Here is a 14,066-nt window from a genome sequence, read left to right as displayed (position 1 = left end):
TAGCTTCACAATTATTTTCTTTGATTATGGTCTATGATAAGAACAAAGAAGGCAAGACTCTGAAAACCCCAAGCTTTTGGACTCTGTTAGGACCTTGGCAAAGAAAACTGAATAATTAAATGCATCAGGAGTGAACAAATATGTCGGATCAGGACCAAGGTAGGAACACCAAGACGAAGGAATGACTGGACAAGTCACATGTCCATGGGAAGGCTATATTTAATGGAAAATATAGGACTGGGCTGAAGTCACTCATATTTCTTTAGCACTATAATGTTATTTTAATAAAACTATATCTATTTAGATACTTTTACAATAAAGAATTTGAGCACAGCCAACTTTATGTGCATAAAGAACGTAAGTATGTACTTAGCATGATTTAAAAGATAATCCAAGGGGCTAAGGATTAGTTAAGAACCTGGATAGTTTCAAATGATAAAAACTCAACAAGATTATACTAGAAGAGGGGAAGGGATTTGGTTAGGAAATTCAGGGGTGGAAGTGAAATTTAGTCTCAAAACTCATTAAATATGTCTGTCATGGTGCCCCCTCTTAGCTCTGTTCTTCTTGGGAAGTGGCCTTATGTCCCTTCTGCAAATGGACTTTTCCTGTCTGGCCAGAATATGAAGAACAATAGGTTTACTTCTTGACTTTGTTCCCATGGCTCACAATCCAATATGAAAGAAGAGAAAAATTCTCCTTTTTTCAGTGTTCACACACAAATATTCAGAGAATTCTCTGATGGTTGGGCTTGGATTAGGTGTTGATACTTGAGGTAATCCTAACCAGGATGGGGTACTCTGATTAGCTTGGATCTGCAACCAGGAGTATAGACTGCTGAAACTGGAAACCCTATTAAGACAATGTGGGGTGGAAAATTTGTCAGTGAAGAGTGTTGTTATTCAGAGAGAGGAAAAATAATTTTAAAAAAGACAAACAGTAGCTGCCTACTATAATATCCTTAAACCCCAATGTTAATCCATCTCTCCCTGGCTTGGGCTTCTGTGCCACTTGAAATCTGTGCTTTACTTTGTCAGGTTACAATTGTCATATATTATACAAAGGATAGATATATGGGTGAATAGATTGATACTATAGAGTTATTCAGAGATTACAAATGGCTTAAACTTTGCAGAGCTGACAGAAAGCAAGGACAAACCTAACTTAAAAATAAGTAAATAGGGCTGGGGTTGTAGCTCAGTGGTAAAGCACTTGCCTCACATGCATGAGGCCCTGGGTTTGATCCTCAGCACCACATAAGAATAAATAAAAAATAAATAAAGACATTGTGTGCATATACAACTAAAACAATATATTTTTTAAAGTAAATAAAATTGATTATAAAACAAAATTTTACATAAACTGAGTTTTAAATCAAGGAAGTATTAGATATATAATGCTAGAAACTATAAGGACAGTTTATGTTTTAAAGCAAGCCATAAATAAAGAAAATATAAAACAGTATTGAAAAATTTATCAAAAAGGCAACTCACTCAGTTGGGGATAAAATACACAACTACTGTGTATAGCTACAGTCATTCCTATTCAAGAAGGAATTCTAGGTTGGCCATTCAAAAATAAATGCCTCCTGTGTAAACCCGGAAGATAAATTCACCTCATAAATAAATATAGTCAAAATGTCACACTCTATTATCTTTAAAATGGGGTCTTGACCCCAACAATATATATTTGAGGAAATGACATCTTTTGTGAAGAATTATAAATGACTTGAAAAAACTGAGTTTGTAACAATGTGGTACTTGGAGTGAGACCCAGAGGACTTAGCCATGGTAAAAATTGAGGCCTAACCTTGACATCTGACCACCACTATGAGACCTGGAACTTTCACGGTGTACTCAGGGATCATACCTATCCTCAGGCTAAGATTGTGTCATAAAGTTTATTTCCCCAGACCCTCTGGCCTAGTTGTATCTGGAATTGAACCCAAGGGGGCTAAACCACTGAGCCACATCCTCGGCCCTTTTTTACATTTTATTTTGAGACAGGGCCTCACTAAGTTGCTTAGGGCCTCTGTATATTGATGAGACCGGCTTTGAACTTGCCTTAACCTCCTGAGTTTCTAGGATTAGAGGCGTGCTCCACCACACCTGGCCCTCCACACGCTTTTAACCAGTTTGAACCATCTGGAGACTGGGCTCATTTATGAAATAGGAAAGATGTAGCCATCTTCACAGAAAATGAAGTTTCTAAGTCAAAGTGGTTCATTTTCCATTATCCATATGCATGCTATCTACTTAAAAGCATATCTAACCAATATTTGGTTTAACGATGTAAAGAGAAATATCAACTAAAATCCCTTTATCCAACCTTTATTAACATTTGATATTATATAATTCAAGAATTTATTCCCACATAAATATGAAATTAAATATATTTTCATTCATAACAGTAATTTCATCCTGTAAGAAATGTTTCATTATCTGATTTTTAAAATGTAATGTATCATATATTTCCACTTACACAAATGTTTCTCCATCATCATCTTAATCTATCCTATAATGCTAACATGATGTAAATAACATAGGCTAGGGCTGGGGCTATAGCTCAGTGGTAGAGCACTTGCCTAGCATGTGTAAGGCACTGGGTTCAGCACCACATAAAAATAAATAAATAAAGCTATTGTGTCCATCTACAACTAAAAAATATTTTTAAAAAATAACATAGGCTATTTCCTCTTTGGTTCTTGCTACTACCTATATAAATTCTGTGATGACAGCCTTATGAACTTTATGCTATTTCCTTGTGTTCAATTCCAAGAAGTATAACTACCTAGTCAAAGTCCTTGAAGCATCTTTGGGGTATAGATTGTTAGGCAAATTACCATCCAGAAAACTGTAAGAGTTCTCTTTTTTTTCTCCAGAGAGTCTCATCTTTTTTTTTTTTTTCTGACTCTTCAGAGAGAGGAACAGTATCTTCACTGTATATTTTTTCTCATTAAAGACTTTTTAAAAAAAAAAAATGTTTAACATCTGAAGTCAGATTGCTTCTTGCAGTAGATGGTGATTTTCTATTGTGTTAGAATTTAATTTGCAGGATTTTCTCCATTAATAGCTCCAAAAGTCACAGTATGCACCATAATCAATAGCATCTTAGATTCTTTGAAATATGGTAGCTCAGTCTAAGCAATTTTCAGTGTTGGCCCAGCTTTCCTTACCACCCACCAAGCTTCTGGGACCAGTTGCCCTTGCTAACTACTTAGAGTGAGCTCAGAGTATGTAAATTCAATTCAACTTTTATTCACGTCTCTCTGCATATGGCTCAGGGAATACAAAGACGAACATGACAGTGCTGAGAAAAACTTAATTAGGAAGGTCACCGCATAGAAACCATGTAATGAGTTCTACCTCAAAACCTTTGTGGAATAGGCAGAATATAAATAAATAAAAATATTGTCCATGCAGAAGCCAAACAGACATGAATTTTAGATCATCTGCCCCACATGTTTCCTTCATTGTCAGAGATCACCGAGAGCTATAGTGATTTGCCTGCAGTTTCTGGAAGACATCCTCCTCTCTAAGTCTCTATGAAGGTGTAAGGCTGGTCCTTTAATTCAGAGGATGCCTTCTTTTCTCCTGCTCTTCATATGGCCAACACCTACTTAGCCTTTAAAACCCTCCTTGAGATGCTGCTCGGGTTCCATCTCTCTTTCCCTGCCTTCTGTCAAAACCCTGTCCTTCTTTGTTTCCCTAGCACTTGTATAGTACTTAGGACTTGAGGGACCACTTAACACCCATCTCCTACAATTTACATACCCTGAGGAGGGAGGTGGGTAGGTATCACCTAGAGTTCTAAAGCAAAACTCCTTAAGACTGCTCAGCCCAATCCCAGCTCCGCCGCTCCTCACCTTTCAGTGTTTGGCAAAGTTACTAGTAACTCGATCTCAGTTTTGTCTCAATTTTTTTTTTTTTAATCTGCAAATGAAAGTTAATATTGCTTGGTTCAAAGGGTTATTTGGTGGGTGGACACTAATAAAGCATATTAAGCATTTAGCATAGGTACTGTCCAGTAACCTAGCTTTTTGGCTATTTGTTTCTCCTAGCAGACCAATGACCTCCAAGAGTGCACTAAGTGTATGCCTATTGCCACGATCCACAGTTGCCTGGTATGGAGTTCATTCTCAGTACAGGTGTGTTGCTGTATTCACAGAGAATACAAGTCCACAGCCCTGGGGATGAAAAGAATTTAGACAACAGGCTTCTCTTTTTGGCTCAGAAAGAGCTTTTTAGCTTTGTGAGTGCCCTCCTACTCTCTGTAAAGAGCTCTTGTTTGTTTGAAACTTGTGATGTGAAAAGCAATCAGAAGAGCTGTAAGAAGCTCAATAGGCACTTTTTTTCTTTTTTTAAGAAACCATCCTTAATAAGAACTGCCTAGGATTGGTTGTTTTTGTTTTACTGCTTACAAGAATTCTTAAGGATGATAAAAAGAAGACAGTTCACATACTAATAACCCATCATATGGCCATTAGTTCATTAACTCCATATTCCCACTCAGAGGGGGACGGTGATTTTGATTTGGGGACCTTACTGGGCAGCATGAATGACCAGGACAACGAGTGTAATAATGGATGGCCACAATACCTAATGTGATATTTTATCAAGTGGCTTCACTGCTTATACTGGAAAATGCCATCTCAGAACAAAGGACAGGACTAAACTCTCATAAATAATAAGCACCTGTCCAGGCCCAGTATTGCACGCCTGTAATCCCAGCAGCTCAGGAGGCTGAGGCAGGAGGCTCATGAGTTCAAAGCCAGCCTTAGCAATTTAGCAAGGCCCTAAGAAAGTCACAAGATAATGTCTCAAAAAAAAAAATATATATATATATATATATATTCTCTTTCTGAGCCCAAAAGAGAAGTCTTTATATATATATATGGCTGGAGATATGGTTTGGTGGTTAAGCCCCCCTGGATTCAATCTCCACTACTACCCCCCAAAAGAGAAAAAATAAGCAACTGAGATACATGAGGAAGGAACCCCAGCCCAAACTGCTGACACATCCAGCCTTACTGATCTCCTACACTGCTGGCAGTAGAGCTTATATTCTCTAAGACATTACTCTTTGTTGGAATGCCATTGCAGTAAAAGGAACACCTATCACTCCCATTTACTGAACACCTCCAGCTTCTCAGATGCAGACATGTTCCACCATCTCATTTTCTAAGTAATCACGTGAAGGAGGTAAATCTGTATTATGTAGATAAGCAAATGATGCTTAAGATGAAGTAATTAGCCTATAGTGCTGGGGAAATCTGGAAATGGGAATCAAACCCAGCTCCGACTGATTCTAAGCCTGCAGACCTCAGAAATCAAGTCTCAAATCAAGTCAGCATGACTCCAAGGTCTGCTCTCTCATGTTTTCTACTGACTTCTTCCAAATTTTACATCAAAGACATAGCAAGTTCCTTTTAGTTCCTCCAGCATACCCTCGGCATACCATTGTTTCTCTTCTACTTCCCCTTCACTGTCAGTCCTTCTTCACATGACTCAACTACATGTCACTTCCTCAGGAAATTTATTTCTTGACAGGTGAGCACCATCCTCAGAAGTTGTTGGGTGGTAATGGTACAGAATAGAGGACACAGACACCAACCCACAAAATTACAATTACCTTATATTAGACAAAGGTGCTAAAAGTATGCACTGGAGGAAGGATAGCATCTTCAACAAATGGTGCTGGGAAAACTGGAAATCCATATGCAACAAAATGAAACTGAATCCCTTTCTCTCACCATGCACAAAAGTCAACTCAAAACGGATCAAGGATCTGGGAATCAGACCAGAGACTCTGCATCTAATAGAAGAAAAAGTTGGCCCTAATATCCATCACGTGGTCTCAGGGCCCAAATTCCTTAATAAGACACCTATAGCATCAGAGTTAAAACCAAGAATCAACAAATAGGATGAATTCAAACTAAAAAGTTTTTTTCTCAGCAAGAGAAATAATATGTGAGGTAAATAGGGAGCCTACATCCTGGGAAAAAATTTTTACCCTCACACATCAGATAGAACTCTAATCTCTAGAGTATACAAAGAACTCAAAAAGTTAAACAACAACAAAATAAATAACCCAATCAACAAATGGGCCAAGGACCTGAACAGATATTTCTCAGAAGAGGATATACAATCAATCAACAAATACATGAAAAAATGCTCACCATCTCTAGTAATCAGAGAAATGAAAATCAAAACCACCCTAAGATACCATCTCACTCCAGTAAGAATGACAGCCATTATGAAGTCAAACAACAACAAGTGCTGGCGAGGATTCGGGGGAAAAAGGTACACTCATACATTGCTTGTGGGACTGCAAATTGGTGCAGCCAATTTGGAAAGCAGTATGAAGATTCCTTGGAAAGCTGGGAATGGAACCACCATTTGACCCAGCTATTCCCCTTCTCGGACTATACCCCAAAAACAAAACAGCATACTACAGGGAGACAGCCACATCAATGTTTATAGCAGCACAATTCACAATAGCTAGACTGTGGAACCAACCTAGATGCCCTTCAATGGATGAATGGATAAAAAAAAAAACGTGGCATTTATACACAATAGAATATTACTCAGCACTAAAAAATAACAAGATCATGGCATTTGCAGGGAAATGGATGTCATTAGAGCAGATTATGCTAAGTTAGCCAATCCCTAAAAAACAAAGGCCGAATGTCTTCTCTGATATAAGGGAAGTGACTCAAAATGGGATAGGGAGAAAGAGCATGAGAAGAAGATTACCACTAAATAGGGAAGAGGCAGGGAGGGAAAGGGAGGGAGAAGGGGAATTGCACGGAAGATGGAAGGAGACCCTCATCGTTTACAGATTACATGTATGATGATGTGAGGAAAAAAAAAAGAAGTGGGTCACATTAGATTGGGTAGAGAGAAGTGATGGGAGGGGAGGGGAGGTGGACGGGGGTTAGGAAGGGCAGCAGAATAAAATAGACATTATTATTGCTGTATGTATATACGTGACTGTATGACCAATGTGATTCTGCAACCTGTACACTCAGAAAAATGAGAAATTATACCCATTTGATTCAAATGTATGATATGTGAAGATCATTGTACTGTCATATGTAACTAATTAAAACAAATAATAAATAAATAAATAAATAAATAAATAAGAAGTTGGGTGGTCCCCACTAAGTATTCCCAGCACTACCTGGTCTTCCCCCATGTTCACATGGGCCATATGGCATAGTTACATCATCTTTCATTAGATGTTGATCTTAGTCCATTTGTGTTGCCATGACAAAATTGTGGCTTAAAAGCAACAGAAATTTATTTATCACAGTTCCAGAGACTGGAAAGTTGGAGATCAAGGAGCTGGCAGATTTAGTGTCTGATGAGGGCCTGCTTTGTGGTTCATAGACAGAGCCTTCTAGCTGGGTCTTTACATCATGGAAGGAGACAAGCATCTCTTGGTACCAACCATCTCTCAAAGGCCACACCTATACATCACCATGCATCAGGATTCACATGTGAAATTTAGGAGGACACAGCAGGATAACTCAATCAATAATGGCAACTGGTGGAGTAGAAATGCTTCACATGTGATGAGTCTTCTGTCTTCCCACACCAAAGGCAAGGCTCACCTTCTCCCTAATCATTCATCCGAACTGGTCTTACCTATTTACAGACATTACCAACTGGAGATCGGGAACAATGTGTTTTATGTTGCTTAACCACTGAGCCACATCCCCAGCTCTTTTTATATTTTATTTAGAGACAAGGTCTTGATAAGTTGTTTAGCACCTCACTAAATTGCTGAGGCTGGCTTTGAAATTGTGATCCTCCTTCCTCAGCCTCCTGAGCCACTGGCATTATGGGCACTCACCACCACACCTGCCTCACCTTTCACTCTTATAAAAAAAAAAAAAAAATCTCTGCCTTCTCTTTCATCTTTGATGAAATAAGATTCAACTTCAAATATTTAGTTTTTAAATTACAGTTAAAGTACAGTTAAAATTAAAAACAAAGAAACTACACATACATTCTTTGAGGTCAAAGCCTTTCCCAAGCACCATCCCCTACATGCACACACTGATTTTCACTTGTGAAAAATTACCCCTTATAATTCCAAGATATCTCAGAGATTTTGTTTGTCACAATAAGTCACATGCTTTTACATGTGTTTCATTTTGCTTCTCTCTGGAAGCTTTGTTAATCTGCCTGAAGTAGAAAGAATCAGAACAAAGCAAAGGGTCATTAATAGTATCCCAAGTGTGGTTGATAACAGGATTTATTTTTTTTCTTTTGTTTTTCCTCAAGAAATTAGCACCATGGCCCAAATATTTATCTAATGGAAAATGTGGTGGTGGGGGGGGGGAGAAACCCTATCATAAAATAACTTTTAATTTTTAAAGAAATAATTAAGGTGCAGTTTTGACCTGCTTCCTAATCAGAGGATTGGGTTCCCTGGATACAGACTTTGTGCTATTCTACTTAACCAAAGAGCAACTTGGGCATTTATCCAGAGTGCGCCTCAAGGATCTAATATGTTAATTAGAAAAAAAAAAAGAAAGAAAGAAAAACCTTAGGAAATAACTTGACAAGCAAACAATTTATCCAATGAGATTATTTTCCAAACCCTTTCACTTAAAACCTCCACTCCTAAAGCAAAGAATATTCTTTAAAAATCAGAAATTCTCAAAACACACACACAGAATTAGGTACAATTCCAAGGTGGAATACAACCAGCTATAATTAAAACAGCATACAATGTAATTCCCACATGGACATTTTAACATGCTGAACGGAACAGGTAAAGAAGCACCATTTCCACGTCTGCCCTCCTACATCCTTCAAGGCCTCTTTTCTCCTGCTGCAGCTGTAAAGCCCCTGATGGATGGAGCTCTCTCTGCCTGCCCTGCTTCTCACGGGGTCCTCAGAGTATGCCCTTCAGCATGAGGCATCTCCTGGCATGCATTAGGTGGTTTGTTTTCCTTTTCTCACTGATCTGTGACCTTGTTTATCATGATCACAAATGTGATGTGCATAAAGAAGCACTCAGCAGAGAGGAAAGGATGTAGCTACCTGGATCACCAGACTCCTCAGTCTCTTTATGGCATCTATTGTCCAAAGATTTGATATCTTAGGTAATTCAATTTATCCTTAAAACCAGGATAGGAAGCTGAAGGATAGGTTGATAACTTTATAAACTCTGGAACACAACAGGACCTGAATTTGAGAATCCCAATCCCTGGGGATGATTTTAAATTAGTATAAGGATAAAAACAGGGAGGGGGATTGAAGTCATGTGGATAGTCAGTGAATGAATGGATTGAGCCAGTCCATACAACTTGGTACATACTAAGGAAGGTTCAAAGAGTTTGAAATCTTCCTAATGCCTATAGTATAATAGAAGGAAATATTCCAGGTAGTCGCTAATGACCAGACCAGGATAAACTGCTTCAAGGTTGAAGAAAAATTTGGATTATTCCATTCATTCAGCCATTTACATATGCATGCATTCAAACACATTCTGTCTAAATTGTGGTCTAAATTGAAGATTTAGGGAAACAACTTTTTTATTATTCAGTCATCAAGATAATTAAGATAGCCAGGCATGATGGCACACACCTGTAATCCCAGCTGCTCAAGAGGCTGAGGCAGGAGGATCACAAGTTTGAGGCTACCATGTGATACTTAGTAAGACACTGTCTCCAAATAAAAAGGGCTGGGGAAGTAGCTCAGTGGTAGAGTGCCCCTGGGTTCAATCCTCAATACTGAAAAATAAAAGATAATTAAGATTTGTTTCTCATTTATGTCAACTCTACCTACGGTACAGGAAGACTAGGCTAAGGTAGGGCCAATTAAACCTAGAGAATTCTCCAACTAAGTGGACAGTTTCAATCCTTTCAACCACCTATCCAAGCTTTTCCCACATCTACTAATGGAAAGCTAAAGGGGGCCTGAATTTTCCCTTCAAAGCTTCTTGCTTAACCTCTGCCAGGAAAAATTAATGCCTCAAAAGCCAAGAATTTGAGAAAGGAGAAAGATGATATCTGAGTAAATTCCCTTTTTAAAAAAATACTAAGTCTTTATCTTGGGGTTTTCAGGTACCTTGACTGAACTTAGGTCAGTTGAGAGTATGCTGCCCATTCAGAAAGGAAAGATTTTTGAGAAAGGGGCTATTTCTGGACAGTTCCAAGGAGGCTTACTGTGCATTCTTAGGAAATTTTGTCTCAGAGCAATGGGGAGGTCAGCCGTCTGCTTACCTGGATTTCCCATTGTCTAACAGAAGAATAGCCAACAGGCTGCTTCTACATTCAGAAGCATTAAGCTAGGAAACAAAAGCATGCACACAGAAAACATTCTCATCCTATTGCCACTTGCCAATGTATTGTAGAAGGCTCTGGTTTGGGTTACAGAGATATCACTTTCTCCTCCTTTCAACTGTAGTCGTTAAGAAGAGCACTAAAAACTGGTCCTTGACACAACAGGGAGCAGAAATTTCAGGCTACTTTGGCAAAGCCAAACGAACACCAATGAGCATTTTATACACACTGGGCGTGTGAGGAAGGTTTTATGTTTGGGAAAGGACTGAATTATGGCATGGTGAGCAATTGTGTTTTTACAAGTTAAAAAGGAAGCATGTGCTATTTGATGAGCCTTTTCCTGGATGTTTAGTTACACCTGACAAGTTGTGGTCTCTACCTTCCAAAAAGAGGAAGGTGGGGAGAGAATATATAAAATAAATTTTCGGCTAACATGGCAACTAAGAGAAGTAAACATCAGCTTCCACAAAAATGAGAGCAAATTGGGGGCCAGGGGAAACCATAACCTCTGAACCATAACAAATGGGCCATTTCTCCTGCATTTTTAATTTATATCCCCTAATCCTCAGAGTTGATAGCAAATATCCACTTTAACCCACCTTCCCTTTCTGTGGGTGGTGGAGAGCAAAGATCACCACCGTGACGTGGGGAACAAATTCAAACAGGGTGATCAATTCTCCCCGAACCCCAGGACTAGGATAATTGTGTCCTTCCTCCTTTTGCAGCACTGAGACATTGTTGGATCTCTCTAGATTCACTCTCCTTTCCCCCCCAAAAGAATTATAAATTGAGGAATTATCACCTACAAAAGTCCCCATGGTTTTGGTGTTATTTAAAACCAAAAGATGCTATTTCTCTCATGAACTTCCCTGGAACAGCCTCGCAGGCTTTTCTTCTCATTTTAAGGAGCTAGGCCTACTTCCCCCTTACACCTCTGTCCTCATTCTTCCTTCTATCCTCCAAAGGTCGCTGCTTGACTTGCTCCTTCTCTGAAAAGGCTTCTGGAATATCCATCCCAAAACAGCTCCTTCCTCCCCTCTTCTAGAGCAAAACCCTGATTTATTTTCTTCGTAATGGAGTCACTAGTCAGAAAATATTTATTTACTATGTTATGTTTTTCTAGCCCGTCTCCTGTCTATAAAAGTTCCATGTGGCCAGGGACCATTGTGTATTCTGTACCCCCAGCATCTAGGCTAATACCTGGCAGTTTGCTGGCATCCCAATGCTTGTTTAATTTTAAAAATTGTGGGAATGCTAATTGTGTATTAGATTCTTGTACGTATCTTATTTAATCCCAACCCAGATCTGTGACATAGATACCATCCCCATTTTACAGATAATAGAGCTAAGGAAGAGAGATGAAATAACTGGTAAACAGCAAAACTAAGATACAAAGCCAGGTGGTTTATCTTCAGAGCCTACGCTCAAAACTGCTACTTGTATTTCTTACATGTTGTGATATAGAAAACTTTTTTAAACGTTTGCTCTTGTGCTAAAATTAAAAATTAAGCCAGTCCAGTCACTTGCCTACAGAAGATTTCTAAGAACTATGATCATATGCCCCATGACTCCCCAAGATGAAGATATACTATCCTTCATTTCCCAACCAAATTCATTCATTCATTCCTCCCTCCCTCCCTCCCTTCTTTCTTTTTTCTTTTTTTCTTCTTCTTCTTTAATACCATGAATTCATCTTTCTCAGAGAGATTCTCTTGACATTGCCTTGAACTATTTTCCCCTTAAAGTTCTTTTTTTTTTTTTTTGCAACAGCTGTTCTCAAATTCAATCAACATCTTCAAAATCACCCAACTACATCAGAACCGTAGACCCACCGATTAATTCATTCAACAGATGAATGCCAATTATGTGTGAGACACATTTTTGGAAATTGTAAAATGATATGTCAGTGAACAAACAAAAAAAAAATCCGCATTCTTTTTGAGTTATGTTCTAGAGAGGGAGGATACAGATACTACGCAATGAGGATAATGAATATTTCAATCCTGTGGTGCAGTGTGAGGTAATAGGCTGATAGCTACAGTTGGAAGAAATTTCAATGGGAAATGAGTTTTGGGCACAGTCACTAGGAGATGCTTTTAAGATTTCCAAGTAGAGATGATATGTGAAGAGCTGAAGTTTGGGGAAGAAACGAATGAAACTTGAGAGTCAGGCAAATGGATGAAATGTCCAAGGACATGAGTGGAGAGTTCCAGGAGAAAAACTAAACCAGAGGAACTGAGAGCCTGTGTCCAAGTAAAAAGGGAACTATTTCTCAGGAAACCAACCCAGAGCCTTGACTGATGGGTGGAAGCAGGGAAGATGGTGTGAAGAATTATAAATTTTAGGCTTGGAGGCTTGAAGAAATGGCAAAGGGGGCCTCATATCCTGGACCATGGCTGCCTGAGTTCTGTCTGAGGAGGAGTCTGAGACCACCGTCTGGGTTTAGCGGGAAAGCAGGTGCTAATGGGTTAGAGATGTCAGCTACAGGTGTGGAGCACTGAGGACCAGCAAGCAGAGTCACAGTAGCTACTCACCATTCTTTGCCTAGAGGAAAAGCTGTGAAACTAAGGGCACACAGCAAATGGGGTTTGAAGAGTTCACTGAATGTTTTCAACTTGCCAAAAGTCAATTTGTGTTGTCTATTGTGTCTGATTTGTTGCTGAAGTTATCTTACATGTGCAAAACTATATTGCTCTTGAGCCATCCATATATATTGGAATCAGGTGGGTGAAAGGGGATCCAAGATGGAAAAAAAGAAAGAATGAGAAAAGTCAAAACCCAAAGCCAAGTGAGGGACTTTTAGCTATGGGTGTGTGAAAAGACTGAGAAATCTCCTAAAATGCAGCTATGAAGCAGGGGGAAATTGACATCTACAACTCTTTCATGCTCTGGAAACCAACCAAGTCATATGACAATCTGAGAAGTGTTTACACCTTTAAAACCACTGGAGCTAGCCAGATGCAGTGGTACACATCTGTAATCTCAGCTACTCAGGACACTAAGGTAAAGAGGATCTAGCTGTGATAGTAGGAGCAAATGTGACTCCGTTTTGTTTTGTGACTTCATCCTGTAAAACAACCATGCCAAGTAGAAGAGTCATGGCTGGAGCAAGATGTTCTTTTCCTTTTGCTATAGAAACCTTTAAGAACACGGAACTACCTAATGGGGTATTGTTTCTGTAACTAGGGTAACGGGGCTCTGTTTCTGTAACTGGGGTGACTGGGCTAACTGTGATTGGTTAGGCTTACCTCCGCTTGACTGCACTGTCCCGCTTCTGTAACCTGGCTTGCTTGCATTGGCTAGACCCCCCGAACATCCCTTTTGCGGTTTTCAGGCTTATAAGGAGTGCCCTTGCAATTGTTCGGGGCTGATCAGGGGAACAGCTTTATGTTCTGGTCAGCCGCCACCGGTGTGCTTCAATAAAGGCTTGATTCGATTATACATGAGTGGTCAGGAAGTCAGTTTGTGAAACCCCGGGACGAAGCTTTAACTATAACATAGCTAGTTTGAGGCTAGCTTGGACAAAACACCAAAAAGAAAAAGAAACACTGGACTGCACATGAACTGTGGTAATCTGAGGTATCTTGGCCTGGACGCATCACTAAGCACCTCCCCCTAGTTTGTAGGTTCTGCCAGAGTGGGGCAAGTCATTATGACCAGCAGCTTCTCTGCAGAAGTTCACTCAAATTGAAGAGATGGGCAATGTGCATACCCAGCAAAGGTATAGGTAGAAATCATTATCTTGGAAGTGGGTGAATTGGGAGGG

Source organism: Marmota marmota, unplaced genomic scaffold (genome assembly GCF_001458135.2).
Source record: "Marmota marmota marmota unplaced genomic scaffold, marMar, whole genome shotgun sequence".
Classification (NCBI taxonomy): domain Eukaryota; kingdom Metazoa; phylum Chordata; class Mammalia; order Rodentia; family Sciuridae; genus Marmota; species Marmota marmota.
The sequence above is the reverse complement of the archived record's forward strand: the minus strand, read 5'-3'. Positions refer to the sequence as shown.